Source organism: Mauremys mutica, chromosome 4 (assembly GCF_020497125.1).
Source record: "Mauremys mutica isolate MM-2020 ecotype Southern chromosome 4, ASM2049712v1, whole genome shotgun sequence".
NCBI classification, from domain to species: Eukaryota; Metazoa; Chordata; order Testudines; family Geoemydidae; genus Mauremys; species Mauremys mutica.
In genome coordinates, this window is record NC_059075.1 from 127,081,492 (window position 1) to 127,107,782 (window position 26,291).

The 26,291-nt window shown below is 55.5% G+C and overlaps 1 protein-coding gene across 2 annotated transcripts in view; it reads right to left on the bottom strand.

Annotated features, from left to right (window-relative positions):
• Window positions 1–26,291, bottom strand: part of SYT2 (synaptotagmin 2) — a 227,814-nt gene that overhangs the window by 73,929 nt on the left and 127,594 nt on the right. The window contains exons 1-2 of one of the 2 annotated variants that reach the window (XM_045015243.1): window positions 23,472–23,615; window positions 23,312–23,367 (exon numbers count right to left, since the gene is read on the bottom strand). The exons of the other annotated variant lie outside the window; for it this stretch is intronic. The gene's annotated coding sequence lies outside the window, so the exon portion shown is untranslated. Of the gene's footprint in view, window positions 1–23,311; window positions 23,368–23,471; window positions 23,616–26,291 lie in introns of those variants that run through there. 2 annotated transcript variants of the gene reach the window in all.

Sequence of the window (26,291 nt, forward strand, 5' to 3'; positions counted from 1 at the left end):
TCCCCGAGGATCACTGTAGGCATCTGCACATCCCCAACCGTTATTTTGTGGTCCGGGAAGAAAGTTCCTGCCTGGAGGCGTCTAAACAGACCAGAGTTCCTGAACACACGCGCGTCATGAACCTTGCCCGCCCACCCGACGAAGATGTTGGTAAAACGTCCCCTATGGTCTACCAGTGCTTGCAGCACCATTGAAAAGTAGCCCTTTCGGTTAATGTACTCGCTGGCCTGGTGGGCTGGTGCCAGGATAGGGATGTGAGTCCCATCTATAGCCCCACCGCAGTTTGGGAATCCCATCGCGGCGAAGCCATCTATGATGTCCTGGACGTTTCCGAGAGTCACTACCTTTGAGAGAAGTTGCTCAACGATTGCGTGGGCTACTTCAATCACAGCAACCCCCACGGTAGATTTGCCCAGGCCAAAGTGGTTCGCTACTGACCGGTAGCTGTCTGGCGTTGCAAGTTTCCAGAGGGCTATGGCCACTCGCTTCTGCACACTCAGAGCTGCTCACATCCGGGTGTCCTGGCGCTTCAGGGCAGGGGACAGCAAGTCACAGAGTTCAAGGAAAGTGCCCTTACGCATCCTGAAGTTTCGCAGCCACTGTGATTCATCCCAGACCTGCAGCACTATGCGGTCCCACCAGTCCGTGCTTGTTTCCCGGGCCCAGAATCACCGTTCCACACCATGAACTTGACCCATTGCCACCATGATCTCCACGGCGCGGCGTACCCTGCTTTGTGAGAGGTCTGCGCCACTCTGTGAATTCCTGTCCTCACCGCGCTGCCGGAGCCTCCTCGCACGATTTCTCAGCAGCTGACTGTGGAAGAGGTGGACGATAAGGTGCGAGGAGTTGACAACGGCCATAAGTGCAGCGATGATCGCAGCGGGCTCCATGCTCGTAGTGCTGTGGCGTACGCGCTGTAACCGACAAGAGAAGGGCGCGAACAGATTTCCCGCCGGAGCTTTCAGGGAGGGAGGGCGTGTGTAAGCGGGGCGGCCGTCGCTACCTCCGCTTGCGGAGGGGGCGGGGCGAGGAGCCCGGCCCACGCCCTTCTAAGACGGGCAGGCCAGCAATTGTCCACAGAGCGCCCTCAGGCCGGGGAGGCCGGGAGAAGTCTCTGGCGAGCCCCTTGTGCGGGGGGCCGCGGGCAGTGACTCACGGCGCGCCCCAGGCAGGGGGGCGCCGGCAAAAAGTCTCTAGCGGGCCCCTTTGAGGCAGGGGACCGCGGGCAGTGATTCACGGCGCGCCCCAGGCAGGGGGAACGCCGGCAAAAGTCTCTAGCGGACCCCTTTGAGGCAGGGGACCGCGGGCAGTGATTCACGGCGCGCCCCAGGCAGGGGGAACGCCGGCAAAAGTCTCTAGTGGACCCCTTTGAGGCAGGGGACCGCGGGCAGTGATTCACGGCGCGCCCCAGGCAGGGGGAACGCCGGCAAAAGTCTCTAGCGGACCCCTTGTGGCAGGGGACCGCGGGCAGTGGTTCACGGCGCGCCCCAGGCAGGGGGAACGCCGGCAAAAGTCTTTAGCGGGCCCCTTGTGGCAGGGGGCCGCGGGCAGTGGTTCGCGGCGCGCCCCAGGCAGGGGGAACGCCGGAAAAGGTCTCTAGCGGGCCCCTTGTGACAGGGGACCGCGGGCAATGGTCTACGGCGTGCCCCAGGCAGGGGAACGCCGGCAAAAGTCTCTAGCGGGCCCCTTCTGGAAGGGGGCCGCGGGCAGGGGTCCGGATGCACAAACCTCCGACTCGGTCGGGTAGACGGCAGCGGGTAGCCCCGGCTCGTCAAGGGGTTCGGGGTCCTCCGACTCCCCGGGGTCAGCAGCTGGAGCGGGGGGAAGCAGTCCGGCGTCAGCCTCTACCTCCTCCCAAGGCGCCGCCACCCTGGAGCAAAGGGCCCTGCCCTTTGTACGCCCTGCCCCGCCCCTCCCACAGCTGGGGACGGGGCGAAACTCCCCTGGCCCTGCCTCCTCCTGCGGGACGTGCGGTGCGTCCCGGCTTACTCCGCCCCTCCCGCAGCTGGGGACGGAGTGAGTTTGCCGCGGCCCCGCCTCCTCTCGCGGAAGCCGCGGCGTGTCCCGGGCCGCTCCGCTGTTGGGAGCGGAGCGGATGTGCCGGGGCCCCGCCTCCGTTGGCGGGGGCCGTGGCGCGTCCTGGCCCTGCTCGGTAGGGGGCCACCCTGGCTCCCTACATACCCCACCCCTCAAGTCCAGCTCCCGAGCACCGGAGCTGGCGTCCTCAGCCTCACCGAGGCGGGACAGGAAATCCGCATTAGTGTGCTCACGCCCCGCCCGGTGCTGCACCGTAAAGGCGTAGGGCTGCAACGCGAGGTACCACCGTTGCAGCCGGGGGTTTGTATCCTTCATATCGTTGAGCCACTTCAGAGGGGCGTGGTCCGTAACAAGCGTAAAGGGGGCCCCCAGGAGGTAATAGCGGAGGGCGTCTACTGCCCACTTAACCGCCAGGGCCTCTTTCTCCAGCACGGAGTAGTTCCGTTCCCGAGGGAACAGCTTTCGACTTAGGTAAACAACCGGGTGTTCCTCCCCATCGACCTCCTGCGAGAGGACGGCGCCAAGCCCGACGGCGGAGGCGTCGGTCTGCACGACGAAGTCGCGGTGAAAGTCCGGACTGAAAAGCACCGGCTCGCTACACAGCCGGGCCTTGACCGCCAGAAAGGCCGCGGCACAGTCGGCTGACCACCGCACTCGACGGGGGCTATCCTTCGTCAGGAGGTCGGTCAAAGGGGCTGTCAGGGTTGCAAAATGGGGTATGAACCGTCGGTAATAGCCGGCGAGACCCAGGAACTGCCGTACCTGTCGTTTGGTAGTCGGCGGCTGACACGCTTGGAGAGCTTGGACCTTCCCTATGAGGGGCCGCACCAGTCCTCGGCCCAAGGTGTAGCCCAGGTACGTCGTTTCCTCTCGACCGATTTGGCACTTTTTGGGGTTGGCCGTAAGTCCGGCGGCGCGAAGGTCGCGGAGGACAGCGGCTACCTGATTGAGGTGGTCCTCCCAGTCGCTGCCGTAGATGACTACATCATCAAGGTAAGCCGCCGCGTAGGTCGTATGGGGTCGCAAAACCCGATCCATCAATCGCTGAAAGGTTGCGGGGGCCCCATGGAGGCCGAACGGCATTCGAGTGAAATGATAAAGTCCAGAGGGAGTGGCGAAGGCAGTCTTCTCCTTAGATAGCGGCTCCAAGGGGATCTGCCAATATCCCTTTGTAAGGTCTAGGGTGGTAATATATCGGGCGTCCCCGAGCCGCTCCAGGAGCTCGTCGATGCGAGGCATGGGATACGCATCGAACTTGGAAATGGCGTTGACCTTCCGAAAGTCGATACAGAATCGGCGGCTCCCGTCGGGCTTGGGGACAAGGACGACAGGGCTCCGCCACTCGCTCTGGGAATGCTCAATAACCCCGAGCTCTAACATTGCTCGGACTTCGTCTTCCACGGCCCCCTGCATTCGCCGAGGCAAGGGCCGCGTCGTCCCCCGGACTACCACCCCGGGGTCGGTTTGGATCACATGTTGGGCCAGGGTAGTCCTTCCGGGCCTTGAGGTGAAGGTCGTGGGGAAGGCGTCTATCAAGCGGCTAGCTTGGTCCTGCTGCTCGGGGGTGAGGGTCTCGGCGAGCTGGGGCCGGCTGGTTTCAGGGATCTCAGGGGGCTCCGGGCCCAGGTCTGGCTCAGGGGGGTAGGGGGCAATCAGTAGCCCTTCCGGTTCCCTCCACGGTTTTAACAAGTTTATGTGATAGACCTGCTTTTCCTTCCGGTGGCCGGGCTGTCGAATTTCATAAGTAACCGGGCCCACTCGTCGAAGCACCTCGTAGGGGCCCTGCCAGCGGGCGAAAAGCTTTGACTCCTCCGAGGGGAGTAAGAGAAGGACCCGGTCCCCCGGCGCAAACGCCCGGGCTTGCGCGCCCTGATTATATTGCCTCTCCTGGGCTCTCTGGGCGATGCTCAGGTTTTCCCTAGCGAGCTCACCTACCCGGGCGAGACGCCCTTGTAGCCTTAGGACGTACTGCAGGAGCCCTTGCGCCGCAGACGGGGTGTGTTCCCACGTCTCCCTCAGGAGGTCCAACACGCCGCGGGGTCGTCGTCCATAGAGGAGCTCGAAGGGCGAGAATTTCGTAGAGGCTTGCGGGACTTCCCGGATTGCCAGTAACAACGGAGGAAGTAGTTGGTCCCACTGGCGGAGGTCCTGGGTGGGGAAGCGTCGTAGCATCCCCTTCAGGGTGCGGTTGAACCGCTCGACGAGTCCGTCGGTCTGGGGGTGGTATACGGAGGTTTGTAACTTCTGGATCCCCAGGAGGGCACATACTTGCCGGAACAGCTTGGATGTGAAGCTGGTCCCCTGGTCGGTGAGAACCTCGCGCGGGAGGCCTACCCGGGCAAAGATTTTCAGAAGCTCGGCGGCAATAGCACGCGCGGTGATACTGCGTAAGGGTACGGCCTCCGGGAAGCGGGTGGCATAATCCATCACCACCAGAATGTACTGATACCCCGCCTGGCTTTTGGGGAAGGGCCCAACGAGGTCCATTGCCACCCGCTCAAATGGTACCCCTACGACTGGCAAGGGGACCAGTGGGGCCTTCCGGACCCCCGCGGGGGCAGCGTGTTGGCAGTCCGGGCAGGAGTTACAATAGTCCTTCACCTCGCGGTGAATTCCGGGCCAGAAAAACCGGGCGAGGACCCTGGCTGCGGTCTTCTCTGGCCCCAAGTGGCCCGCGGCGGGGATGTCGTGGGCTAGCTTTAAGACAGCCCGCCGATGGATGCGGGGAACCACAAGTTGGGTCCGAACCTCCTCGGTTCGGGGGTCTCGCTCAAGACGGTAGAGGCGGTCGCGGCGGAGCTCGAACCTAGGCCAGTGGGTGATTCGGCGGGGGTCCGCGACCTCCCCCTCGACTCGGGCTAGTTGTTCGTATGCGAACCTGAGCGTAGGGTCTTCTCGCTGATCCCGACTAAAGTCCGAGGTGCCGTCTGCGGTGTCCGCGGGAGAGACGTCGTCCAGGTCGGCCTGGATACGAGGGCTGGTATCGGGCTCAGAGGACGCGCCCTCGAATGCTTCGGCGGAGCCGACGGACCGGAGCACGTCGACAAACCCGGGCCAGTCTCGGCCTAAAACGACCGGATAGGCCAGGGACGGGGCCACGGCCACGCTGAGCAGCTGGGTTGCCCCGCCTATCGTGAGCGCGAGCTGAGCGGTGGGATACGCCTTCACGTCCCCATGGATGCATTGAATCCGAATTTCCCCCGTGGTTTTCTGCCCCTCCGGAAGGAGTGCCCGTCGAACAAGAGTCTGTCCGCAACCGGAGTCGATCAGACCCACCACGGGGTTCCCGGCGACCTCCATGGGAGCCGTCAACTTGGCCGCTGAGGGCGGACGAGCCCGTCGTTCCCCTGTCTCCACGTGCCCGAAGTCACACTCCATGGCGGTGCAGTCGCGTTGCAGGTGACCGCTCTCGCCACACCGGAAGCAGGGGCCCAGCTCTGAGCGCGCGGGCCGGGTGGGGGCGCTCGGGGTCCCGCGGGCTTGGCCCGGTCCTGGGGGTTGGATCCAGCGCCCGGAGCCGGTACGTGGTGGCGGCTCAGGGGGTCGGGAGAAAGAGGTTCCCCCGCCTTCCGGGCGCCGAGCCCGGGGCGGGGTTCCCGGCTTGGAGCTGGGGGCCCGCTCTGGCCTCTGGGCGCCTGGTCCGGCCGGGTGGCCGCGGGCTGCTGGCCCTAGAGGGGCCTCCGCTTCGAGGAAGTCCTCCATGAGGGTTACGGCCGCCCGCAAGGTTTGGGGTCGGTGCCGCAGCACCCATGCCCGTCCGGGGGTCGGGAGGATGTGGGTGAACTGTTCGATAACGATCTGTTCTATTACTTCCTTGGCAGTCCTATGTTCCGGCTGGAGCCACCTGCTGGCCGCGTCCTGTAGTTCCTGGGCTACGGCTCGGGGCCGGGCACCGGGAGGATATCGCTTTCCCCGGAACCGCCGCCGAAAGGTCTCGGGGGTAATATCGAGAGCGTCCAGGATAGCGGCCTTCACGCGCGCGTACACCCGAGCCTCGTCGTCCGGGAGTCCCCGGTACGCCTTCTGCGCCGGCCCCGTCAAATAGGGGGCCAGGAGGGTCGCCCACTGCTCCGGGGCCCACCCAGCTACCGTCGCCACCCGTTCAAAGGTGACGAGATATGCCTCGGGATCGTCGTCGGGCCCCATCTTGGCCAGACGGATCGGTGGGGCGGGAGCGGCGGGGGACGCAGCCCCCCCGGGTGCGGCGCCGCCGGGACTCGGCCACAGGGTGGCGAGCTGCTGAAGGCATTGGGCCTGCTGCTCTCGATGTTGGACCCCCAAGGTCTGGAGCAGCTGCTGCTGGTGGGCTCCCAGCTGCTGCACGAGCTGCTGCTGCTGCTGCTGCTGGCTCTCGGCCAGGAGTTTGATCAGGGCCTCTACCTCCATGGCCGACCCAGGGCGGCCCCGGCACCCTGGTTCGGATCCCTTCCGGCAGGGATGGGTCGAGGTCCTTGGTCAGGTGCCACTGTAAGCGGGGCGGCCGTCGCTACCTCCGCTTGCGGAGGGGGCGGGGCGAGGAGCCCGGCCCACGCCCTTCTAAGACGGGCAGGCCAGCAATTGTCCACAGAGCGCCCTCAGGCCGGGGAGGCCGGGAGAAGTCTCTGGCGAGCCCCTTGTGCGGGGGGCCGCGGGCAGTGACTCACGGCGCGCCCCAGGCAGGGGGGCGCCGGCAAAAAGTCTCTAGCGGGCCCCTTTGAGGCAGGGGACCGCGGGCAGTGATTCACGGCGCGCCCCAGGCAGGGGGAACGCCGGCAAAAGTCTCTAGCGGACCCCTTTGAGGCAGGGGACCGCGGGCAGTGATTCACGGCGCGCCCCAGGCAGGGGGAACGCCGGCAAAAGTCTCTAGTGGACCCCTTTGAGGCAGGGGACCGCGGGCAGTGATTCACGGCGCGCCCCAGGCAGGGGGAACGCCGGCAAAAGTCTCTAGCGGACCCCTTGTGGCAGGGGACCGCGGGCAGTGGTTCACGGCGCCCCAGGCAGGGGGAACGCCGGCAAAAGTCTTTAGCGGGCCCCTTGTGGCAGGGGGCCGCGGGCAGTGGTTCGCGGCGCGCCCCAGGCAGGGGGAACGCCGGAAAAGGTCTCTAGCGGGCCCCTTGTGACAGGGGACCGCGGGCAATGGTCTACGGCGTGCCCCAGGCAGGGGAACGCCGGCAAAAGTCTCTAGCGGGCCCCTTCTGGAAGGGGGCCGCGGGCAGGGGTCCGGATGCACAAACCTCCGACTCGGTCGGGTAGACGGCAGCGGGTAGCCCCGGCTCGTCAAGGGGTTCGGGGTCCTCCGACTCCCCGGGGTCAGCAGCTGGAGCGGGGGGAAGCAGTCCGGCGTCAGCCTCTACCTCCTCCCAAGGCGCCGCCACCCTGGAGCAAAGGGCCCTGCCCTTTGTACGCCCTGCCCCGCCCCTCCCACAGCTGGGGACGGGGCGAAACTCCCCTGGCCCTGCCTCCTCCTGCGGGACGTGCGGTGCGTCCCGGCTTACTCCGCCCCTCCCGCAGCTGGGGACGGAGTGAGTTTGCCGCGGCCCCGCCTCCTCTCGCGGAAGCCGCGGCGTGTCCCGGGCCGCTCCGCTGTTGGGAGCGGAGCGGATGTGCCGGGGCCCCGCCTCCGTTGGCGGGGGCCGTGGCGCGTCCTGGCCCTGCTCGGTAGGGGGCCACCCTGGCTCCCTACAGCGTGATTGACGGTTCAATGACAACAGTTACCCAAAAGCACCCTCGACACATTTTTCCCCCAGGAGGCATTGGGAGCTCTACCCAGCATTCCAATGGGCAGCGGGGACTGCGGGAACTGTGGGATAGCTTCCCACAGTGCACCGCTTCCAAAGTCGACGCCAGCCCCGTTACTGTGGACTCAGAAATTCGAATTAGTGTATTTACTGTGGATACACAAATTCGACTTCATAAGGTCGAATCCACAAATTCGACTTAAGTAGATTCGAAATAGTCTTGTAGTGTAGACAAGGCCTAACTGATTTGACGAAGTGGGTATTCACCCACGAAAGCTCATGCTCCAATACGTCTGTTAGTCTATAAGGTGCCACAGGACTCTTTGCTGCTACCTGATTCAGTCCTTTGGATCCCTCTATTCCCAGCCTGGGCAAAACAGCTGTGTAACTCAGGCTGGGGCACGTAATTAGCATCTTCACAGCTTAGTGGCTCCAGCCCTGTCTCTTATCCACCTGCCCGGTTTACCCTGAGGTGCCCTATCCCGATCCACTGTGTTCCCTCCCTGCTAATCAGGGGCAGACAGCAAACCTCTCCCATGTCACGGTCACATACTGCATCTAGAAATTAACACAGATCGGAATTCCTAGCCCCACATCACCACAGCTAGCTCGAGGCCCCTCCCAGGACTATCCATGAGCCGCTAACCCATTTATAGGCACGGACGGTTCTCCTAAACTCACTGGGCCCTTTGTGGGGGTCTGGTTACAGAACGCAGTGAGAGTGTTCACAAGCACAGCCACATCCCGCCAGGGCAGCTAGGCAGGGGCCCTGCCCCTCTCTAGGGCAGAAGGCCCATCCCCCATTTCCTAGCCCTTCTCTCTGCACCTTCTCACGGGAGACCTGCTCTGCCAGGCTCATCCCCCTGGAGCGGTGCCCCATGCACCCTCCTTCCAATCCCTCCTCAGGCCTCTTTCTTGCGGGGGGGCAGCAGTGTGAATCTCCCCTCCACCACCCCAGCTCCCCAGCAGCCTCAACCTCCCCTACCACATACCCCCCAGCAGTGTCAACCTCCCCTCCTCCACCCCAGCCTCCTAACTGCATCAACCTCCCCTCCAACCCCCAGCAGCACCAACCTGAACCTCCCCTCTACTGCCCCCTCCTCCAACCCCAGCAGTGCTGACCACTGGATTTATCCTTCTTCAGACTAGGCCAGCCCTAGATCAAATGGCGTCTGCCCTCCATTTGCTAAACTTTTGAATACCTTATTTTTATCGCATTTGTAGCCCATTTCATGACTTTGATGCATGGTTTGATTTGCACGATTTATCCCTGTCATATAAGATGACAAGTTTGCATGCTAGGATCTGTAAATCTGTATTTATTTATGCCATATATATGCAAATAAAAACATTTGTTTCCTCTAGGCTTATAGAAACTTTTTAATGTTAAGAATAAGCATCTTTTATTTTCCATGGGGGGGAAATATGAGGGAGAGCAAAAGTCTATGTTCCGCAGTCTTAGAAAGTTATCAAACATTACACGTTAAGCATGGCCAAAGTAGTAACGGGTTTGGTCGATATCTCTGGTGTCTCATTAAATACGTCCTTTATTTGTCGCTACTCACACTCTTCAAGTCTTAAAACACAAGTCCACTTTCACAATTACACAACAAAACAAGGTTCACAAGATCACAACTGGGCTCTCACGTCTCTTTGTTCTTACATCTCACTGGCTGGCTGGCGACGCCCCTTATCTACCCGCGAGGGCCTGGCTGACAACGTTCTAGGAGGTTCGAGGAAAATGTAGTTCTCCAAATCTGGAAGGTTCCAGGAGATTCTACATTCTAGGAGGTTAGTGACAAATGACTCCACTTACAGAACACTCAAAATATGTCACCTCAAACCTTCTCTTTTCCCCTTCATCACTAAAAACAAAACCAGCTGCCCGAGCCCGGCACCCCACAAACCCGGTACCCCAGGCAGTCACCTGCTCCTAAATCTGGCCCTGCCTCGGACTATTAGAATATATTATTTTACCACAAATGTTAACTCTCCCTCTCTCACCCCTCGTGTCTCTTTCAGGCTGTCACTCACACAGAACTCACAAGCTGTGCAAATACCCTAGCATTTCTCATGCTCCCCGACTGTTGTAACTCTTCTCCTCACAATCCTCATCACCGCATCTCTATCGCTTCTTCCCACGCTACGGCAGCTGCAGAACCTGCTCCTTCAAACTCTTGCTACAGAGCCTAGCGCTGACCGCTGCGTGTAGCAGCCCTGGTGAAATCGACTGGCCAGAGGATGGCAGCCGTCGCTAGCGCTCGATAGGGGGATTTTGCAGAATTAGGCCCTTCAATTGCCAGATTCTAGTGGCAGACTCTGTGTCTGACACTTCTCTGTAAGTCTCCAGGCTTAGCTATTGCACTATGGAATACAGCATAATAGCCAGATTCAAGCAAGCACTTTGCTATTGGTCGCCTCCCAGCCCTTCACACACAGTTTACCTCACGGGTTCTCAACCCTTGTCTTTTGAGCCCCCCAACATGCTATAGCAACTCAATGGCCCAACTGTGCCACAACAACTGTTTTCTGCGTATAAAAGCCAGGGCCGGCGTTAAGGGGTAGCAAGCAGGGCAACTGCCTGGTGCCCCACGCCACAGGGCCCCCTGTGAAGCTAAGATGCTCAGGCATCTGCTTCAGCCCTGGGTGGTGGGGCTCAGAGCCCCGGGCTTCAGCCCTGCACAGCAGGGCTTAGGATTTCTGCCCTGGGCCCCAGTGAGTCTAACACTGAGGACTTGGCGAACCCCCTGAAACTTGCTCACCCCTGGTTGAGAACCACTCAGTTAAAGGACAATTGATTATTTAAAAGCTGTTTTAACAGCTGTGAAATAATCCTGCATTTCATATCTGGCACCTCTGCCTCCAGAGCTCTGAGGCCCAGATCCTGAACGGTATTTAGGCTCCTAACTCCCATGGGAGCCTAAATACCTGTCAGGATCTGGGCGGGCGTGAGCTCCAAATCCAGGTGGAATCAGAAATCATTTTCACTTGCCCTAATCAATTTGAGACTGAGGCACTAAAACACCAGCACTGCCCTGCACCGTCCTGCTTTTCCCCCCCATACGTGCAATGAGCCAGACAGCCTCACAACAAATGTCACGGGCTGGGTCCCCAGCTGGCGTAAGTCGGCATAGCTCCAATGGATCATCACGGACCCCTCACCATGGTGACAGGGGAGCACACCTAGCTTTCGGTGCCACTTGAGGCAAAGCAGAGTATTCCCTAGTGAAGTGAGTAGCAGAAGAACGTACCCCAGTGCTGCCCCTCAGCATGGTAAGAAAAATGCCTTGTGCACCTCCGATATGTGTCTTCAAGAGCACAGATCCTTTAGGGGCTTCGTCTGACTCATCATAATCTGTATTCAGTGCTGGGCCCCAGACATCAGTCACTGACTCTAAATCCTGGTACTTTCAGTCCCTAGGAAGGGACTTAATCAAGGTATACAAACTAACTAATGACCCAGGGAAGGGAAATCTAAGGCCTGGTCTACACTAGGACTTTAATTCGAATTTAGCAGCGTTAATTCGAATTAACCGTGCACCCGTCCACACCAGGAAGCCATTTAGTTCGACCTAGAGGGCTCTTTAGTTCAAATTCGGTACTCCACCCCGACGAGGGGAGTAGCGCTAAATTCGACATGGCTATGTCGAATTAGGCTAGGTGTGGATGCAAATCGAACTTACTAGCTCCGGGAGCTATCCCACACTGCACCACTCTGTTGACGCTCTGGACAGCAGTCCGAGCTCGGATGCTCTGACCAGCCACACAGGAAAAGTCCCGGGAAAATTTGAATTCCTTTTCCTGTCTGGACAATTAGAATCTCATTTCGTGGTTGGACATCGGGGCGAGCTCAGCAGCACCGGCAGCGATGCAGAGCTCTCCAGCAGAGGAGTTCATGTAATCTCTGAATAGAAAGAGGGACCCAGCATAGACTGACCGGGAACTCTTGGATCTGATCGGAGTGAGGGGCGAGGAGTCTCTGCTTTCGGAGCTGCGCTCCAAATAACGGAATGCAAAGATCTACGAGAAGGTCTCCAAAGCCATGAGAGACAGAGGATACAGCCGGGATGCAACGCAGCGCCGCGTGAAAATCAAGGACCCCAGACAAGGCTACCAAAAAAACAAAGCGGCAAACGGACGCTACGGAGCCTGCCACCACTGCCCCACCAGTGACCATGGACTCTGACGATGGGACAGTGTTGACGGCCAGTTCCTCGGCGATGTTCGTGGATGGGGAAGATGAAGAAGAGTTTCTGGAGGACGAGGCAGGCGACAGCGCTTACAACGCTGGTTTCCCCGACAGCCAGGATCTCTTCATTACCGTCACGGAGATCCCCTACCAACCCTCCCCGGCCATTAACCCGGATCCTGAATCAGGGGAAGGAGCAGTCGGTAAGTGCTTTAACCATGTAAACTTTTATTCTTAATATAACAGGAATCTGAAGTATGTGAAAAGGAGGTCTCTCTATATATGGGGATAGAACAGAAATCCTCCTGGGAGATCTCCACGAACCTCTCCTGGAGGTAATCGAAAAGCCTCCGCAGGAGGTTCCTGGGGAGAGCTGCCTTATTGGGTGCTCCGTGGTAGCACACTTTTCCGCGCCAGGCTTTCATGAGGTACTCAGGGAGCATTGCCTCCCCGAGCACGGCTGCGTAGGGCCCTGGTTTGTGCTGGCTTTCACGCAGCATGCGCTCTCTATCTCCTTCAGTGACCATCCTCAGGGTGATCTCGCTCGGAGACTCCTGCATGTAATTAGGGGAATTACTGTAATGTTACGCCTGGTCCAAAGTATTTTTTAAAAATCTCCGGACAGACGGCATAGCAGAGACTCAGCACGCTGCTGCGTGACGAGCGTAATGGAAAGCCAAAGATTCAAATGGACGCTCATGGAGGGAGGGGGGACTGAGGACGCAAGGTATCCCACAGTTCCTGCTGTCTCCGAAAAGGATTTGCATTCTTGGCTGAGCTCCAAATGCTTCTAGGGTCAAAAACAGTGTCCGCGGTGGGTCAGGGCATAGCTCGGCAATTTACGCAGCCCCCCAACCACCCCCAGAAGTGAAAGGGAAAACAATCCTCTCTTGACTCTTTTACATGTCACCCTATCTTTACTGAATGCTGCAGATAGACGCGATGGTGCAGCACTCAACACCAACATCCTTGCTCCCCCCACGCTATGGATGGCTGATGGTACAATACGACTGGTATTCGTCGTCATCATCATCAGCCTATTGGCACATGGGGCAGTGCAAAAGGACTGGTAACCATGCAGACTACCATCCGTTAGGTCGATCAAGGGCGCCTGGCCCTAATTTTTCCTGGTAGATGGTACAATATGGCTGATAACCATCGTCATCATCGCCACAGGGGGCTGAGCTTCATCAGCCCCCAACCCTTCATGTGTAAAGAAAAGATTCAATTGCCCCTGGACTAGCAGCAGGATGCTGGGCTCCTCTCCTCCACACTCCTTAATGTCCTATCTGGACTATCATAGCAGCTGGAGGCTGCCTTCCACTCATTTCTCACTAACAAGTCACTGTGTCTTATTCCTGCATTCTTTATTACTTCATCACACAAGTGGGGGGACAATGCTATGGTAGCCCAGGAAGGCTGGGGAAGAATGGAATGAACAGGTGGGGTTGTTGCAGGAGCACCCCCTGTGAATAGCATACAGCTCATAATCTATGCAGGATCTGACACAGAGCAGCTGTGCTCTCTGGTTCTCTGATACAGTGGTTCTCTAGTACACTTGCCCATATTCTAGGCAGGACTGATTCTATTTTTAGATACCAAAAAGGAGGGATTGACTCAGGGAGTCATTCCCAATTTTGGCTTTTGCGCCCCTGGCTAAGAGCAGCCAGGGGCACTTATGACAGCAGCAAATGGTGCAGTGCAAAAGGACTGCTAACCATGCCCATCTTATTACCAACTTATGGTGTGGTAGATGGTACAATATGGCTGGTAACCATCTCTGCTGTCATGCAAAAGCAAAAGCATGCTGCTGTGTAGCGCTGCTGAACCGCCTCTGTCAGCGGCATCTAGTACACATACGGTGACAGGCACAAAAGGCAAAACAGGCTCCATGGTTTCCACGCTGTGGCGTCTGCCAGGGCAATCCAGGGAAAACGGGCTTGAAATGATTGTCTGCTGTAGCTTTCCCGGAGGAAGGGATGACTGACGACATTTACCCAGAACCACCCGCGAAAATGGTTTTTGCCCCATCAGGCACTGGGATCTCAACCCAGAATTCACAGAGACAGATTAGACTGTGTTCATTCTTCGCAAAAATTTATCTTGGCAAGGAATTCACTCCCTTTTTCCCATCACTGTCTCCAGACCCGCCACAGCATCCCCCTCACAGAGGCTGGCAAAGATTAGGCGGCGAAATAAAAAGACACGGGACGAGATGTTCGCTGAACTTATGGGGTGCTCCCGAGATGACGCGGACCAGCAGAGCCAGTGGAGGGAGACCCTCTCTCTGTACCAGCGCTCACTCAGCGAACGGGAGGAGAGGTGGCGTGAGGAAGACAAGCAGGCGACTCAAACGCTGCTTGGACTAATGAGAGAGCAAACGGACATGCTCCTGCGCCTTGTGCATGTTCTGCAGGACCTCCGGCAGGAGGACAGAGCCCCCCTGCAGTGTATCTGCAACCGCCCTCCCCCGCCACAAAGTCCCATACCCCCCTCACCCAAAATAACCAGAAGGAGGGGTGCCAGAGGCCGTGTAAACTGTCACTGCACCCCAGCAGAGTGCTCAAGTACCCAAAAGCTCTCATACCCTACATTTTGAAAAGTCCTTTCCTTCCCGCCTCACCCAAGCCCCCATCCCAGTTTCATCCCCTAACTGTCTAGTTGATAATAAAAAATACTTTTCTGTTAATTACTGTTTCCGTCATGTTCTTTTAGAGGAGACTGTGTTTGAAGGGGGGGAAGGGGGTTGGTAATTTGACAGGACAATCACCTTTACCAGGGTACAGACATGGGGGCAGGATCAGCAGCAGGTCACACACACACTGCAGTCAGTACGCACCCTGGTCGGTATGGGAGGTGGTTTGCAGGTTCTGTGTGGGTGGGGGGGTACGTGACTTTGTAGCGGGGGAGGGGGGTTACAGATCTCATGCAACGGTCCCTGTCCTGGACCACAGAGCCACGCAGCAGAGGAATCTGTATCCGTCCTCCCCCGCCAAAAGGCCACATAGCCCCCGCACACAGAGTCCCAAAAAGGAGGGATGGCAGGCTCCGTTGAAACATCCAGTCCGGCACTGCAGACCGCTCTGGGAGCAGGAGCCTGTCATTCCTCGAGTTTACAGGCGGTCTTTACATCACTGCACACCCTACCCAGCACAGTCCGTGTCCCAGTTTCAACCCTGTAACGCAAAGTCATCAATAAAGAAACCTTTGTAAAGTTACAGTGGAACATGTATTTTATTTTTAAACGTGTGTTGGAAGTTGGGGAAGCGGGGTGGGCGGGGTATGTAACTGCAGATGCTAGTCAACAGTCACTTGGTAAAGAAACAGGGGCAGCTTCAGCTTCTCTGTAAAGAAACTGAACAGTCACAGGTCACGCTGCTCGCTGGTACTTGAAGAGTTCCTTGTCGCTGTGAAAGGCGCCTGCACAGAGCTTCACGAGCCAGGGCATTAGCGGGTAGGCTGGGTCCCCGACGATCACTATAGGCATCTGCACATCCCCAAGACTTATTTTGTGGTCCGGGAAGAAACTACCTTCCTGCAGGCGTCTAAACAGACCAGAGTTCCTGAAAACACGCACGTCATGAACTTTGCCTGGCCACCCGACGTTGATGTTGGTAAAACGTCCCCCATGGTCCACCAGTGCTCGCAGCACCATTGAAAAGTAGCCCTATTTCTCAGCAGCTGACTGTGGAAGAGGTGGACGATAAGGTGCGAGGAGTTGACAACGGCCATAACTGCAGCGGGATCCGTGCTCAAAGTGCTGTGGCGCCCGCGCTGTCACTGAGCAGAAAAGTGCACGAACAGATTGCCCGCAGGCGCTTTCACGGAGGGAGGGAGGGAGGGCGTGATTGACGGTTCAATGATGACAGTTACCCAAAACCACCCTCGACACATTTTTCCCCCCAGCATGCATTGGGGGGGAAATCCCAGGATTCCAATGGGCAGCAGGGAGTGCGGGAACTGTGGGATAGCTTCCCACAGTGCACCGCTTCCAAAGTCGACACTGGCCCCGTTACTGTGGACTCACACAGTCGAACTAGTGTATTTAGTGTGGATACACAACTTCGACTTCATAAGGTCAATTCCACAAATTCGAATTAAATTGATTCGAAATAGTCTTGTAGTGTAGACATACCCTAAGACTCCTGTTTCCAGTTTTCCATTGGAGAAGAGCAAAGGGACATTTCATTCAATTGGAAGGCAGCCAGTTTAAAACCAACAGCAGGAAATACTATCCCACACAAACACATCATTAGCCTGCATAACTCATTGCCACAAGAAATCATTGCTGCCACGAGTGTAGTAGGATTCTAAGAAGGAGCAAACCTTTCTCGGGATAAGGACTACAGCGTATAAACTCATGCCTAGGACACGGGCCAACCAGTAACTGATGGGTCAGAAAGAAATTTCCCTGATGGGTTACTTATTCCATCAATGCCCAGCAATGAATCTGTGGGTGCTGGCGGTTTTCAAGCCAGGACACCAGTCAAGATGGAGCCCTGTGCTGACAAGGTATGGCAGGTCCTCTGTTCTGTCACTGTACCAGTCTGAGCAGAAGCACTCAGACCAGATGTTAAAGGACCCCATCAAAATGCCCTAGAGAGAAACCTTTGCCCCAACTCTTCTGCAACAGAAGTCATGGAAATGCAGAGAGGCTGGATGCAACAAGGCTCATCTCCTCCTGGGGCATGCTCCATCGGGGTTAGGACCATTCCTACCAGGCCCTCATTTTCCAGCCAAACAGTTGTGCCCAGCTTTGGACCGTGGCAGAAGACTCTTGGTGATACCCTGGAAGAAGTGGACTTTTGTTGCTCAGCTGAAGAGCCAAGTCACCTCAACACTGAAGGCCAAGAGAACCAGCATGAGATGAGGTGAAACTGAGGCAGAAGATGGGCCCGGAGCCAGACTGGGTAGATCCCTGTTAGTCTAGATACTTCCCTGGGTACTGTCCAGCCTAGCTTTAAAGATCAACCAACGCAGCCTCCACCACTTCTCCTGGAAGATGGCTCTACAGCCCATGTGACCTTGCTCTAAGGAAGTTTCACCCTCTAACATCTTCTAGCAGAGCCAATAGACCCGATCAGAGGTGCTGATCCTACACACACACACACCCATTAGTTTCACTGCACAAGAAGGTGGCAGGCAGAGCTTTCTGTCCTCTAGGTCCCCAAATCTACCCGGATCAGTAGTGACTCAGCTGTGGCCATCAGCCAGCTGCTCAGTGTCCAAGGTCTCAGTCCACTTCTACCACTGCCCAGGTCATCAAAATCTTTGCATCACCCATACCCCATTGGCACGAACTGGGCCACTCACTGGCAGCCTCAGAGGCCATGGACTGAAGCTCTGATTCCAGACAGCACTTGAGCAAGTGCTTAACTCTACGCACAAGCTTATATCCCGTGGACTTCAGCACTTTTCTGAATCAGGACCAGCACGTGCCATGGATACGGAGCTCATCCTGGCTAGAGGTAGGCCCTGCACAGGCCAGGGCTGAGGTACAATGCGCGGTGGGCATGCTTGCGCAGCCACGGCTTGCTCTGTGCCAGTTGGGATGATAAATTAGAAGCCTCCAGACTCCAGGGCCGTCCGGCTGGCTCCTTTCCCCAGCGCTATCGCTCACTATGTCAGCATGGTCCATTGTCAGACTGAGCGGCTGCTGATGGAAGGGAGTTATTCCAGGTCAGGAGCAGGTTGCACAGGCGTATGTGATTGGTTTGGTTAATGCCCAAGCAGAGCTCTGGGGCGGGGGGGGGGGAAGGGGGTTAGGTGGGTGCATTTGGGCTTGCTGCAGGTTGTGCAGCTAGGGATGGCCCCGGTACGTCACTAAGAGCCAGCCAGATGCCATCTGCAGACACAAGGACTCATAATCAGAAGCTTCTAGTTCTATGCCAGAGACATCTGGCCGAGCTCTTTATTTTTGCAGCTCATGGTTCCGGTACTATACTGAGCTGAGTATGGGGGTGAGGATGGCATGTCTGGGATCTCTCCCTCTTCTCCAAGTGCTGGGACTCTGTTCTCCAACGCATGCAGCCATGCTTAGGAAGCGGGGAGGTCAGGACGCCAGCCTAGAACCAGGCATACTGGTGCCTTGATCTGCCCCTGACATGCCCCCACCCCCCGCTTCCAACAGACCAGGGGTAGAGTCAGGAGATAGGACGCGGCAGAGCTGATGTGGGAGGCAGTTGCACCACTTCTACCGTCTTTGTGCTTGCGAGGATTCCCCTACTTTCAGCTCACTCTGCACTGCGCACAGCTTCAGGGGACATCTCCGCTGCAAATTAAGGTGTAAGGGTAGCGCGGCTCTGCATACCAACGTTAGCTTTAATCTAGCTAGCACAGAGAGCAGCAGCAGTGAAAACACAGCAGCACAGAGCCCACGCAGGCCAGCAACCTGCCTACGTACCCAGGGCCCCTGGTAGGCCTGTCCTGATTCTGAAGCCCGCGTTGCCCCATTTTGACTACTATTGTTATCTGCACTAGCTAGACCAATGCCAGCATAAGTATCCCAACCCATGCTGTGACCACACCTCCATCTCCCATCTGAGTGCACTTGGAAGATGAACATTGCTCCATGTCTAACTACAGCCCCACAGAGGCACTTCCGCAACTCTGCCGGGTCAGACTAAACCATGGCTAAGTGAACATCTGCATCTGCCAGAAAGTCATCTTCATGCCAGTGCTCAGATATACGGCTGCCCAGTCTCTCTGATCCGCTGGAAAGAGCTCCATATTTCAGCCTCTCTACTGGAGTTGGCCAAGAAGTTTTTTGATGGAAGAGTCGATACAGCATTCAGTCTGGGGAAGGACAGCCCAGTGGTCAGAACACCAGCTTTGGCGATGGGAGACCTGGGTCAAGTCACATAAGGCCAGATTTTCCAAGCTGAAATATCTAAAGGTGCCGGTGGGCACCTCGTGGTACCTGCAAAAGCAGCTAAGCAAGTCAGCTAAGCTTCGCTCCCATTGAAGCCATGGGCCTTAGATACCTTTGGAAATCTGACGATTCGTCTCTCGGGATATAGCAACAGCTAGAAGTGAGCCTTCCAGCCCAGGTAGACCAATGCGCTGGTGTGCTAAAAACAGCTTCGTGGCTGTGGGGGGTTGGGTGCTCAAGCCCACCAGCCCCTGGGTCTGATCTCATGTGGTTAGCTCGAATCTCCACTGGAGCTACAACGCCCGCACTGCTGCTCTTAGCACGCTAGCCCTACCCAGGCTGGGAGGGTAGACAAACCCTCCGGGCCTCAATTCCCCATCTGTGCTACTTCATGGGGTGTTATGAGCACTAAAACAAATACAAGGAAGTTCTTCTTCACACAGCACACAGTCAACTTGTGGAACTCCTTGCCTGAGGAGGTTGTGACTATAACAGGCTAGGACTATAACAGCGTTTAAAAGAGAACTGGATAAATTCATGGTGGTTAAGTCCATTAATGGCTATTAGCCAGGATGGGTAAGGAATGGTGTCCCTAGCCTCTGTTTGTCAGAGGGTGGAGATGGATGGCAGGAGAGAGATCACTTGATCATTGCCTGTTAGGTCCACTCCTTCTGGGGCACCTGGCATTGGCCACTGTCGGTAGACAGATACTGGGCTAGATGGACCTTTGGTCTGACCCGGTACGGCTGTTCTTATGTTCTTAATGCATTAGAAACTGTGAAGTGCTCAGATACGACAGAAACGGAGGCTAGATAAGAAAAAAAAATCAATCTTATTAAAAACAACCTCTTTTAATGAACAAATGTTAATGTAAACATTGTGATGTTCCTGAACGTTTGTTTTTTGACAAATACAATGAACATTTTTGGTTGGTTTACTGGGTTTCAGTTTTGTTTTTCTGGGTTTTCTTTGTTGTTTGTGTTTCTTCTAATTGCCAGTTTTGATTGTCTTGACCACAGAGGGGTTTCAGTACAGGATTTTTACACAGGCAAACACTTACCATGAGAAAACTTGAAATTTACATTTTCAAAAAGTTTCAATTTTCAGAAAAAGTCAATACATTTCCCCAGAATTTTTTTTAAATCCCATGTTATAACCTAGCAGAATAAAAATGTACTTAACACTTCCGTGAAACTTAAGATTTTGAGCAGCTCTTCTTTGCACTAACCCTTATTCTGAACTTTTCTTCCCCCAGTAAAAGAAATAGTTCTTCAGTGCCTTGGGCTACCCTCCTCATAGCATGAGTCATGTCAATACCCTCTCTCTACTCATTCCCCAGTATCCCACTTTGGAATAATGGCCTTCCATGCTGAAACTGGGCCTAACCAACCAATACCGGGCCACTCCAAATATTTACTGCATGGAAAATCGGATTCCAGAAAATCAACTTCTGACCTGCCCCAAGTTAAGACAAATATCAGCTCCTTGATTCAAACCCTTCATACCAACAGCCAGCTCCTCAGTCACATGTCAGCTCGTCACCTTTCGGGGGCACAACTGACGGTTTTGGAATTCCAGCTTGATCCAAAGCCGAGAGAAATCAACGGAATCACTCCCATTGGTGGGCTCCGGAGCAGACCCTAGCAGAGCTATTTAGGCCACACCGTGGAGCTCAGCACAGCTATTTTATATCACAGTAGCATCAGGAGGTCCCGGCGCACCTGGTGCTGTGCAGACAGAGCGAGACACAGTTGCTGCCCCCAAAGTGTTTACAAACTAAATAGCCAACCCAGCCAAAGAGCGGGAAGGAAACAGAGGCACAGAAAGGTGAAACAATTTGTCCAAGATCAGTGGTAGAGGTGGGATTAGAAGCTAATTTTTGTGACTCCCAGTCAGCACCCTACCCACTAGACCACCAGGGAGAGAGGGGCTGCTGTGGATATGGATCAGAGGGAAGTATTTATACTGAATCTGGATTTGCCATGACAGTTTGGGCTGGGATTCCAGCCAGTTAGCTGTTTCCCCAATGATCACCACAAGCCCCTATAAATAACGCGGAGCTGCCTCCGTGAAGACTAGAGTAGCTGTTGGGTTCAGAGACTTCACTTCCTGAACTCTGAATCCTGTGATTCACTGGAAAAGCTTTTCTGAAGCTCCTTCCATCACGATGCTCAGGACAAACAGCGTGCTGGGTCCTTGGCAGCTGTCCCACTGAGAGCACACCCAGCTGTGGCCCTCTTACTCCCCCCACCTCTCACCTGGAGCCTGCCTGGAAGGGCATGACCCTGCCAACAGTGGGGCAGAGTGCTGTGCAAAGTCAAGAGCGCAGGGCCAGATAAGGAGCGTGGGGGACTCTGATCCTGATGCTGCTGCCATGTCACTCCTTGCAATCTGACTTCCACCCTGTAACAAACCCGGTGGCAGTCTGTTCGCAGCTCGGACTCCCATTATGAGTCAACAGTGTGTCCTTGTTGCCACGAAGGCTAACAGCATTTTGGGCTGTATAAGTAGGGGCATTGCCAGCAGATCAAGGGACGTGATCATTCCCCTCTATTCGACACTGGTGAGGCCTCATCTGGAGTACTGTGTCCAGTTTTGGGCCCCACACTACAAGAAGGATGTGGAAAAATTGGAAAGAGTCCAGCGGAGGGCAACAAAAATGATTAGGGGGCTGGAGCACATGACTTATGAGGAGAGGCTGAGGGAACTGGGATTGTTTAGTCTGTAGAAGAGAAGAATGAGGGGGGATTTTATAGCTGTTTTCAGCTACCTGAAAGGGGGTTCCAAGGAGGATGGATCTAGACTGTTCTCAGTGGTAGCAGATGACAGAACAAGGAGTAATGGTCTCAAGTTACAGTGGGGGAGGTTTAGATTGGATATTAGGAAAAACTTTTTCACTAGGAGGGTGGTGAAGCACTGGAATGGGTTATCTAGGGAAGTGGTGGAATCTCCTTCCTTAGAGGTTTTTAAGGTCAGGCTTAATAAAGCCCTGTCTGGGATGATTTAGTTGAGGACTGGTCCTTCTTTGAGCAGGGGGTTAGACTAGATGACCTCCTGAGGTCCCTTCCAACCCTGATTGTCTATGATTCTGTGGTTCTATGATTGGAACCTGCTATTCAGGAGACCCCTCTTCAAAGGGGCTCTTGGATGCATTCAACAGCCCTGCCCTGTTCTGATTTAAAGCCGAGTCGGGGGAACAGCACTACACGGTGTATACAGGAGCAATACCATTAAACCCCGCAGGGGGCCCTGTAAGACAGAAGGAGACGGCTCATAAAGGCTGCATGGAAAACACGCTCATCAGAGTTACAGGCAATTGATGACTAAATCCTCCCAGCTTTCAAAAGCCATTTCTCCGCTTGTTCCTCCTGCCGTAGCTTGCACGGGGAGGATAAAAGGCTGTCTGCCTGACAAATTCGCTCTCCCCCCTTGACATCTCCCCAGCTATTGTGCTGTGGGTCCCCCACACCCCGCTCAGCAGCTTCCCTCTACTCAGGGCTTTGAAATTGATTGAAAAGTTAAGGATCTTGAAGGAAGCAGAAGGTGGAGACGTGTCATTGGGAACAATACTTCAAATATGTTCGGGAAAGCACAGCGAATCGTCTGAGGCATAAATCAGGTCAGCTGCCTCCTCTGAGTCACTAAGGGGTATTTAATGCAAAGGACTCAGAGTCCATTAAAAAACATCCCAGGCTGCTCAAGCACAAGAGCTCGATTCTAAATTAATTTAATTTTATCCCCGCATTAATTTTGACTCGCCGCGGCTGACAGCACCTCACAGAGGCTTAAAATGCAACGGGCCAGGTCCTCAGCTGGCGTGAATCCTGCTACACGGGGGGTAGCCCATTTCTACTGATTGTGGCCACAGTGTCGGGGGCTTGAAGTGAGGCATTTAGGGCTAGAGTCGCAATGGAGCTGAAAGATGGGGACGCCAAGCAGCACCACGCCAAACTGTTCGAAAGCCACCGGGAGGTACACAAAGCTCAAGTTTGGTGCCTAGGCTCCCTATACAATGAATGGGGACAGTAAGGGTAGGTCTCCCCAGCCTGGGCTTGCGCCAGCACCTTAACAGCTGTGCAGCTTGGACTGGAAGGTGCAGCTTGGACTGGAGCGCGGGATCCGAAGTCCCACGTCCTCGGCTTCATTGTAAATCCCAGTTCAAATCCCTCCTCTCCCTCAGGTGGGGGTGGGACTTAGCTGGGGAGGTCTCACGCATCCCATGGCGCTAACGGATGTGAGGGAGGTCCTCCTCCTCTACCCCCCGCCAGGGGCTGTTCTGTGTAAGCCCCCAAGCAGGGGCCCGGTCCGGTCAGCGAGTTCTGAGCCCACTTACCAGGCGAGTAAGGCCCATCTTCCCCGGCTTTGTACGTTGCTCTGGAGCTTGGGCATCCGGATGCCGAGAGGGAGGCAGTGGTGCGCGTGTGCAGAGGCAGAAATACAGGCCCCAAGCCAACTTGTACAGCAAAAACATAAGCACTGGGCAAGTTTAGGTACCGAGTTTGGAGGCAGCTGAGCAGGGTTCTGTGAAGCTGATTCTGGGAGTTAGGCACCTAAAGTGACAGTCAGTCAAAGACTTTTTGTGAATCTAGCCCCTAAATCCACAAGGAGGCACCTAAATAAGTAGCCTCCCTACCTGAGATGCTAGCAAACCTACAGGAGCTGCAGGGGGATCAGCGGCACCTCTTTGGGTTAGAGGGTGACTTTAGGCCCAGCCCTGGGATGCAAGCACCACCATCTCAGGAGCAGCTCTGGGAGACACAGCAACACCCCTTCTTCCTCTGGGTGTAGTAACTTACTCCTGGCCTACACCTGTAGTCAATTTCTACCTGCCCCAGGACAGCTTAGCTGCTCTGGCTAATGAAGAGGAGGTAGGAATTGAGCCCTGGCTCCGCCCATTTCCTGCCCCTCCCCCTGCTCCAGGTAGGGAGCAGGTGAGCAAGCAGCCCCACATATCTGGACTCAGGTCCAGGCAGTCTGTGTAGGGGGGTTCCTAGTCCCTTGTGTAACCCCAAAGCCTGACTCACAATCTAGCCTTTATTTAGGCATCTGCATTGGAACGGGCCCTTAAGTGCTATTTGGTTGAAAAGAACCACTATTTCCAAACAAGCGGGTACAAAAAGAGTGGGCCAGATCCTCAGCTGGTGTAGCTCAGCATACAATTTATGGAGCATACAATTGGAGCTACAATTTACACCTTGATCTGACCAGAACTGTGCTCTATAGCCAGAGTTAGAGAGACAGAAACAAGGCAGGAACGGTAGAGTTAACTGCCCATTCCTTCCCTGCCCTGCTGAAAACACCCCACATTACCACCCGATAAGCAGCTTTAAAATCGAGTTTACTTTTCTTCAGTCACATTCAATAATGATTAATAATATTACAGCAACATCTAGAGACCAAGGCCCCATTGAGCTGGCAGGACATAGACACAGCATAAGAGCCAGACCCTGCCTGGAAAAGCTTGGGCCCAGATCCTGACTGCTGTGGAAGCCAGAGCCTGCAGACCTTTAAGGATCTGGGCCTTATAGTCCAAGCAGACAAGCCAGACAACTGGTGGGAGGGGAAACTGAGGCACAGAGCAGCAACATGGTCACCCAGCAGGTCAGTGGTGGAGCTGGGAATAGAGCCCAGGTCTCATTTGTTCCTCTCGTCACACGGAGGAAGAACACTGCCTATGTTTTAGTAAATGATCATTCTCATGCTCTGTCCCTCCAGAAAGCTCTCCTTGGCCAGCCCATGGAGTTAAAGGCCATCTTTCCCTTCACACATCCCCCTGTTGGTAGATTTGATAGGGATTCAGTATGCTGTAGGTTTACATGGTGCATTTCACTTTTGGGATCTCAGCAACACTCCTGGCTTTGGCCCCGCAGTGCTGCAGGGAAGGCTCACTCATCAGGACCAAAAAAAAGTCATTAATTACATGGGGCCAGAGCCTCAGTTGGTGTCCATGGTTACAGGTCACTCAGGCCAATGAAGTTGTGCTGATTAACAGCAGCAGAGGGGCTGGTCTTGTTGGTTTCTGTTGAGTGAAACTGTGTTTGCTGGATGGAAAGAACAGAGATCAACATTTTGAAATGTGGGGGCCAGTAGCTAGGCAGAGGGCATTCACAGATGGACTTCTGTAACCATGGTCACGCAGGTCAAAATTGGGAGCTAAATGTGACAGTGTGCCTTTAAAATTCCCCAGCCTATTGAATGATGACATTAGTTTGATGTTGATTAAATTGCTGGCTATCCCAACCTCTGTTTGTCCCGTGTTGGCTACCAGCGGCCAGGGTGGACTGGGACTAGAGATGAGTGAAAAGTGCAGAGCTGCTTCAGCGAAGTGGCAGGGGCAGAGTGTGCAGCAGTTGGGATCTGCATTAGGATGCAACGCCTGCTGTGTGCACAGACGGCAGGGATGCGCTGCACTTTCCAGCGGTCTTTGCCTTTGCGCTGCCTGCCCCCGCGTGAGACCCTCCTGACACTGACTGCTCCATCCCAGCGGCTGGTGGAGCAGCAGCAGCTAGGAAGTCAGCAAGCTGACCTGGATGATAACAGAGCATCGAGCTGTATGGGGATGGGACGCGAGCTACCTTCCCTCTCCCTGAGTGGAATGCCCCTTATGTGACATGAGCTATGAGGGGGAGCAAGGACAGAGTACAGGGAGATTTGCTGCAGCTGATCACAAAGGAATGACTCCAACCTGAGGAGCCTTAACCCCACTGACTGGGAGGGAAGAGCCATCCTAGCCAAGTGGGGGTGGGCAAGGGAGAGGCTGAGAATGTTCCCTAATACGGGACAGAAATCTCACCAGCACAGCCGTGACTATTAGACCTTACTGCAGCGCAGCTCCATGTAGCCTCCTCGCCTCCAAACAGCCCCAGCTGGATCTGCATTCCTTCACGTTAAGATTGCTCTATACAGATCCCAAATCCCTGATGGATTTGTTCCAGCTGAGTTCAGCTACAGCGCTTAATAAAGAAATCACACGCAGCCTTGCTTCCCATGGGGATCTCAAAGCACTTCACAAACACCCATCAATTCTCTCAACACCCCTGCGAGAAACTGACTGAGAAACAAGCAGAGGCCTGGGGAAGAGAAGTGACTTGCCCAACATCACATAGCAAGTCAGTGATAGAGAAGAACCCAGGAGTCCTGGCTCCTAGTCTTTTGACCTAATCACTAGAACATACTGCCTCACATAGCCAGGACTAGAACCCAGGAGTCCTGGGGTTCCTAATCCTTTGCTCTTACCACTAGACAACACTGCAAACAGTTTAGCTGAACAAGCATGTAACTCACGGAGAAATGAACTCCAGCGCCCCTGTCAGAATCCAGCTCTGGCTCCTAGTGTCCAGTGCCAAAACAATCTGTTGCTGGGGACAGAGGGCGTCAGTCACAGGGGCTGGCCCACTGCTGAGCAGACAGTCAAGCTGGATCTTAGGTTCATGGCTGTCGGGTTTTGGGCAGCTCCATGTGTGATGTGGTGGGG